We start from the raw sequence: 6,776 nt of genomic DNA on the forward strand, positions 1-6,776 counted from the left end.
GTTGTTTCTGGTTTAGTTTTGCCCAAGTTTGATGTGACCATAAATACACCACAGATGTATAGCATTGCAGATGTGGGACTGAAGGTTGAGGCTTGTGCCAAGTGAGTGGCTTTTATTTTCTTGTCTTGTGGCTTGACGATTTTTGATCTTGTTCCTTGTGCTGTTCCCCAGATACACATATGGGCAGCCTGTACCTGGTCAAGCGTTGGTGGAAGTGTGTCGTGGTCCATACGTTGTGGTTCCTAAGTTGACCCGTCAGTGCCTGAATAAAACCGCTAGGGTATGTGACTCCCGCTGTGCAGCAGAGGGCTTTTCTTGTGCTTTTGCTTGACTTGAATGTGATTTTTTTTTTTTATCTTTGCTCTGCTACCAGATGAATGACACTGGCTGTGCCTCCCTCACCATCAGTACGTCACTGTTTTTCAACACCAGATTTGAGAATCTGCAAGATTTATTTTCTGTTACTGTGAATGTCACTGAGGAAGGAAGAGGTGAGATATGGGCTCATTTGTAACCAGTGGCTAGTATTCTGAGGAAGTTGACTTGTTTATTCAGTGCGTTGTTCATATTTCTCCCAGATGTAGTGATGACAAAATCTGCAACTGTGGCCATTACGTTTGAAGTCGGCAAGGTCAAGTTTTTGGACCTCCCAGACCGCCCAACAAAATGCTGCTGAATCTGACCACAAACCAGAATGGCCTGGCCACGTTCTCCCTTAACACTGCTAAGCTTGCTAAAGCTGCTCTGAATCTGGTGGTAAGATTTGCTGCTTTATAATATCATTTTTTTTTTTAAATCAAGACTTCTCTTGCATGTACCTAAATTAATTTGTTCTCCAGGCAAGTGCGACTCCAGCCATTGTTTATAGTTACAAGTCGGCATACTTCGCTACAGATAAGAGGGTTGTTCAGCTTCTCCAACTTGGTTCTTCCAACAACCCAACGATTAGTGAACGGAGTATAGTAAAGTTCGAGCAACCGCTCAAGTGTGATGCTGTGTTTCCCATAACCGTGAAGTATTCATTTGTTGGAGAGTCTGGCGGCTACAGTACTGACATCATCTATATGGTGAGTGGACATCAGTTTTGTTTTCCTCCAATGACTTCAATGGTCTGTCCAGCACCTATTTATGCACCCGTTTCTTTTGTCAGGTCTTATCCAGAGGCGTGATTGTTCTCCATGGATTTAAGAAGATCACCATGAGGGCTTCTGATACTGTCACAAGTGGATCTGTGTCGTTCCAGCTGTCTGTCAGTGTTGATATGGCTCCAGTAGTGCAGATTCTGGCCTTCTGTGTTCTGCCCAGTGAGAATGTAGTTGCTGCTAGTGCATCCTTTGACACAGAAATGTGTTTCCAAAACGAGGTGTGACGAGCACTAGCATCTTTCACTTCATGGAGCAGTGATGTGTCCTAAGTGTAGTAGCTGGTTCTTGTTCCAGGTGTCTCTGCAGTTTTCTCCAGCTACTGCCGTTCCTGGTGAGGAAAACACTGACTGTCTCTGCTCAAGCAGGATCCCTGTGTGGCCTCAGCGCTGTTGATCAGAGCGTCCGGATCATGGAGCCAGGAAGACGTCTGAGTCCTAAAATGGTATCCATGTGCAGGAATATGAGCAATATCACTCGAGTACGAGAGCGATACCGGCTCTATATCAGCATGTAGATATACAGATACGCTGATATAGAGCTGGTATCATTTGAGTGATGGCGTTTATACAACAGTTCGACGGAACATGTGTAATTAAACAAGAAACAATGGAGTGCCTAATAAAACCCTCTTGTGCGGAACTACTTCCGCCACGGATTCAAAGCTCAAGTTGACCGTTAAACATGCGTCACTTTTAGAATTCGTATCAAGGGCATGTGCTGCTTCAGTTAGGTTATTAGTGAAATGAGGCAAGACGTGCATCCAAATGAGAGAGAGAGACCGCGAAGCTAGACGTTTCTTCTTATATCTAACATACTCTACTATTAGCTCAGTGAATAATTAAAAATAAAAAATAGACCCGGCTAGAACAAGCGGAGTGATACAAAATTGTGAAAGGGCGTTCCTGTAGCGATACCAGTACAATATCTCACGGTTCTCAACCAATCAGATTTGAGAACCAGAACGAACTGTTGTGTGTCTGGGGTTTTTTTTTTTTTTAAATTTAAGAATTGTAGTTCTGTCTATTGGACAAACCTAAGCTATTATGATGTGGTGGTCATTATAGCAGTTTTAGTAAACCAACATTAGTGCATTTAATTAGACTATGCACTATTAACTAACATTGCTTCATGGTCCCAGGTGTTCGACTTGCTCCCGATGCGATCCGTTTACCCATACGGTGTTGAAGACGAACCAGAGTGTCTAAGTTTTCAACCTCGTATACATTTTCAACCCCGTCAACCTATTCCTATAAGTCACGCCTACACAACCTTCAAGGTAGAAAACCATTCATGACCATTTAGTCACTGAATAATATACTCGCAGATTTTGAAGTCCATGTTTTGACTTCTTACTCTGACAGAGTGTGGGCATGAAGATCGCAACAAATATCGCTGTATTAGCCCTTCAGTGCCAGGACTATCACAACTTCCCTGGAGGTAGGCCTATACAGAGGCCGTTCTTTACTTGAAAATTATTTCTGCATGACGTGGTGAATTTCTTGTTATGGGAGGTTATTCCTTTATCTCTGTGGATCGGTAAATTGTGTGGTGTTGTGCGGTTTATTTTTATAAATGCAAAAAAGGGGGCCTTTGAGATCCTTTATAGCTAAAGTGCATGCAGAAAGCAAGAACTTGTGCTTAATTGCTCCTTTTAGCCTTTGAAAGGAATGATGCAGTTGCTTTTGGTGCGGCTCCGGCTGCTGCTCCGGCTGCTGCTCCTCTGGAAGCAGACAATGCTGGAGTCAAGCACTCTTTTGACGTGACCGTCAGGACTTTCTTTCCAGAAACCTGGATCTGGCAGCTTGCTCAAGTGGAGTTAGTGAAGAATATTGTTCCATCTAAAGCCACTTGCCTACAGTTTTACTACTTCTGTTCCCCTTATTTCTCTTTTCTGTTGTCCTTCAGTGGCACTAGATCCACACAAGTTCCTCTCAAGGTTCCTGACACAATCACCACATGGGAGACGGAGGCATTCTGCCTGTCCTCAAAAGGTTTTGGCTTGGCTCCTCCTGTTCAGCTGACTGTCTTCCAGCCCTTCTTCCTGGAGCTCTCCCTGCCTTACTCCATCATCCGTGGGGAGTCTTTTGAGCTGAAGGCCACAGTCTTCAACTATCTGTCCAAGTGCATCATGGTATGGGTTTTATTTATATAATGGATCTGTATAGAGAAGGTCTTGTTTCTGCACTCCATATGCATTTTGTTGGCAGGTTAAAGTGACTCCAGCTTCTTCCTTGGCCTTTACTCTTGGACCAATTAATGAGCCGTATTCATCCTGTCTGTGCCAATGGGAGAAAGACCTTTTAAATGGGTGTTTACGGCTTCTGTACTCGGTCAGTATTGGACTGTCTGGCTCCCTAAATTTGTGTGTATGAGGTGTTGCTTACTTCCTGTCTGTCAATGCAGGACCCGTTAATGTGACCGTCAGTGCTTCAGCTGAACCATCCCGGACTCCATGTGGCACTGAGGTCGTGACCGTGCCAACAAGAGGACGCATTGACGTAGTCACTCGAAGTCTACTTGTTCTGGTAAGTGTTAACCAGCTTTCTGGAGTTTAATCATGGTGCTCATGCTGCTTTACGGTTTATGGTTTTATTGCTTTTATAGCCTGAAGGAGTTGAAAGGACAAACACCCACAGTTGGTTACTGTGTCCAAAGGGTGGGTTTTGCACTTGGTGATTCCCAAATACATTCTTGTACAGCCAAATATTAGCCTGGTGCTCAAAGCTGATCTATTGTGTTCGGTCTGCAGGAAACATTCTTTCTGAAGACGTGACTGACGTTTCCACAACAAATGTGGTTCAGGGATCAGCCAGATGCTCCGTTTCAGTCCTTGGTAAAGCATTTCACAGAGCAGAAACTGACACGTGATGCTTGGCAGAATAACATTTCTGATGTAGGTTTTGTTTTTGCTCTTGTAGGAGACATAATGGGTCGTGCCCTGAAGAATCTGGATGGGTTATTACAAATGCCATATGGCTGTGGAGAGCAGAATATGATTGTTCTTGCTCCCAATATTTACATTCTGCTTTACCTGAAAGCCTCAGAGCAGCCATACGACAGACCGCTACTGGCTACCTTCAAAGTGGTATGGATGAGCAGATCCACTTTTAAAATGTTGAAGATTAAATTCCAAGGAGGTTTAGTCCTGCTCTAACCATTGATCGGGTCAGACTGTCGATCACACTTCCTGACCAATTTCCGTGTGGTTTTTGACTGGTCAGGCACAGTGACTGTTCATACAGCACATTTGGTTACGATGAATCGAACACATGGTGCGTTTTATGCTGTTCGAGTCTTGTGTGTGTATAATCTGTGGCATCAGCAGTTTGTAAGTTCAGTTTGTCAATTTCTCCATTGCCAGGCTCACTACCTTCGTCCTGAGGTCTTTTGGTCTGGCGAGGCAATTTATTTTCATTGATCCACATGTACTGCAGAGTGCAAAGGATTGGTTGATCAGCAAGCAGGGTTCAGATGGCTGCTTCATACAGCAGGGAACTCTGTACCACAATGAAATGAAGGTGCATTCTAAGAAACATGTAATGCACTGTAACGATAGATGTGAGGTCTGAGACCGTTCTTCTAACTCTGTATACTGGGGTGTTTTAGGGTGGGGTTGGTGACAGCGTGACAATGACCGCCTACGTTGTAGCATCACTGCTTGAACTAGGCGTCCCCGTCATGGTAAAAACATCTCCAGTAGTTGTAGGAGCTCATTGCAGATGGCCTTTCGGTTTTGACTAGTCTGACGTTTGCTGCCTTGCTTGCGTATTTGTGTGTGGGGGGGGTGTGGTGGCTTTTTTTTTTTTTTTTGGTCTCTTCCAGGATCCTAAGCACAAAAACCATATCTGAGTGCAGTTTTTAATCTGGTGCTTATTTTTAGGACACTGTGGTGGCTCTTCATGCTCTCTGTATGCTGCTGAAGTGTTCAGCTTGGCTGGTTCCAGCACTGTTACTGTACAGTCCTCAGGGGTAGGAGGAGACTCTTATAGCTTCGACGTGAATCGAGACAACAGGCTGCTGTATCAGGAGAAGCCGCTGAAGATCAACAGGATCCACCTGTGTGTCTGTGCAGGTCTGCATCTTCACCTCTGTTTCCGTTTCTATTGTGCCCATCCTAATTCTGTGTTTTCTCTGCATTCATACAATAGGTTGTGTGTTTCTACAACATCCCGACACCTGTTATAGTCGCCAGATCACTGAGTGTTGAAGTGAAGGTGACTGGAGACTGCCAAAGAGCCAATCTCATGGTGAACTTCACTGTGAAGTAAGAACCGCTTTGACTGTGTCCTGAAACCGGTCCAGTTTATGTATTTTTAAACTGGGAAGCTGCTTTTTATTTATTTTATTTTTTTTGCTACCATTGACTAAACCCCCCTGTATTTCCCCACCTTCATTCAGATATGATGGCCCAAAAGCAAGCACTAACATGGTTCTAGTGGACATTAAGCTCCTGTCAGGTTTCACGGTAGATACGTCACTGGTTCGTATGTGTTAACATTTGGAAAGTTCAAAGATGCTTGAATCTTCTCCTCCTTCTGTCCCGTTAGTGGAGCGTGTTGATGCTGGAGATGATCATGTCCTAGTGTATCTGAAAGAGGTGAGACTGTGTACACTGGGTATAATCTCTAGCTGCCATATTCTTGTGTGTACTGCTGTTCCTCCGTTCTGTCTTGCAGGTTCCCAAAGGCGTCCCCATGACTTATAGTCTGCTGCTGAAACGGATTCTTACAGTGAAAAATCTCAAGCCAGCGGTCATCAGTGTTTATGACTACTATGAGCCAAGTATGCTTTTATCCTGATCATGCTTTGCTCTGGCTGAATTCCCCCTTGAACACAATCCAGCTCATTTTCTGTTCCCCTTTCAGGTAATGCAATTGAGACCACCTACATGTCTCCGTGTCCCGGTCCATGATTTCAGTACTGCTTACAGGATACATGACTTAAATAAAACTGCTTCTATTCAATCAGTCCTTCTGTTACCTCTTTTGTTCCTCGTCTATGACAAGTGTTTAAGCAGATTTCCAAACATTTGATATTTGAGTTTCGATTTGTTGTGACTTGAGATCCTTCTAAGAAACTCACTCAAGGTGCCTGTTTTTAACCTTGACGAGCTATTTTATTTATTTATTTTTATTCTTTGAAAGCAGGATTCCAAACTGAGCTTACATGCTCTTGTATTGTAATCATTTGTAGTGGTTATTGCCAAAAATTGTCAGCGTTTTGAGTAGCAACTAATTTCTTCAGAAAGGCTAACGTAAAATGACCGTAAACGTTAAAATTGGTATATATATGTACTTGATCACCCCTAACTATATCCTTTTTATTAAAAAAAGAAAACATTTGAACATTAATTTTAAAATTGGATTTAATTCCTCCTAATTAGCAGCTTTAAAGTATTGACTTTGCCAACCATAGTGGTACTCTGCTGTATGTCTTGTTCATAGTGTTTTAGAGAATTGCCTGGCTTTGCTAATTGTATCCTTAACCTGTTTAATCCCAAATTTTTCCCGGACATGAAAATATCCAAATGATGTGTCATTGGTAACCCTTTGGAGTTTGTGTTTTTTTTTTTTTTTGAGTGCGTGAATTTATGGTCTGTCACAATGGTGACTAGTGGGAAAAGGGGAGTAC

At 43.2% G+C, this 6,776-nt stretch overlaps 1 pseudogene; it reads left to right on the plus strand.

Annotated features, from left to right (window-relative positions):
* Nucleotides 1-6,112, plus strand: part of LOC107749243 (pregnancy zone protein-like) — a 7,236-nt pseudogene extending 1,124 nt beyond the window's left edge.
* Nucleotides 6,113-6,776: the final 664 nt, after the last annotated feature.

The sequence above is a fragment of the Sinocyclocheilus rhinocerous genome, unplaced genomic scaffold, assembly GCF_001515625.1.
Source record: "Sinocyclocheilus rhinocerous isolate Xijiao unplaced genomic scaffold, SAMN03320098_v1.1 scaffold11461, whole genome shotgun sequence".
In the NCBI taxonomy this organism is placed as follows: domain Eukaryota; kingdom Metazoa; phylum Chordata; class Actinopteri; order Cypriniformes; family Cyprinidae; genus Sinocyclocheilus; species Sinocyclocheilus rhinocerous.